This window comes from Penaeus monodon, chromosome 23 (genome assembly GCF_015228065.2).
Source record: "Penaeus monodon isolate SGIC_2016 chromosome 23, NSTDA_Pmon_1, whole genome shotgun sequence".
NCBI lineage: Eukaryota > Metazoa > Arthropoda > Malacostraca > Decapoda > Penaeidae > Penaeus > Penaeus monodon.
The window spans coordinates 19,068,186-19,068,884 of record NC_051408.1 but is presented as its reverse complement, the minus strand read 5'-3'; the positions used below and the strand labels follow the sequence as shown (position 1 = coordinate 19,068,884).

General features: G+C 30.2%; 1 protein-coding gene across 1 annotated transcript in view; it reads right to left on the bottom strand.

Annotated features, from left to right (window-relative positions):
• Positions 1–6: 6 nt before the first annotated feature.
• LOC119587865 (nuclear envelope phosphatase-regulatory subunit 1-like) overlaps positions 7–699 on the bottom strand; it is a gene marked incomplete at its 5' end in the record, with an annotated part of 3,062 nt that continues 2,369 nt past the window's right edge. The window contains 1 exon segment of the mRNA XM_037936568.1: positions 7–699.

The window sequence follows — 699 nt, the reverse complement described above, 5'->3', positions numbered from 1 at the left end:
TTTTCATAATGTTATAACTACAATATATATAAAAAAAATATTTTATTAGAGTATTTCACGTTCTATCAATCTGTATTGACAAATACTAAAATTCATAACAAATCAATTTTTTCAATCAAATTGGCTATTCTGGAACTGGAACTCAACTGGATAGTCATTTGGAATATCAGGTGCTACTTCACAGACAAGGTTTAAAATCAGAAGCAAACAGGTAGGCTTGTCAATCAAACTCCACAATTTCATTTTCCTATCTGGATAATTTTCAATAAATTATGAGAATAAAACTATAAGGAACACCTTGCAGCTTAAACAACAGGAGCAACAAATTTGTATTTATAGCATCATTACCTATCATATGGAACTATTGCTAGATACTGATTTCATGAGATAAAGCATGAACAGTATTTTTGCTATGAATCATTAAAAACTGCAGCTTTGGGAAAATCTGACAAAAATCAATTGACATGATATGCCTATAAACACAGATAATAAAAAAAAACAGTAACATTGACCTTCTCTTGCCTGTCAATTTGTATACTCCAGAATTTCTCTTTTACTTGCCTTCCTACCATAAAAATTAACTCAGCAGCACAAACAAGTCCCTTGTTACAAGTTTTAACTTAAATACATGTCATATATGCACACTTCTGCAGTTTCAAGACTGGATGATAAATGTGTGTATTTTTGTACTCGTACATA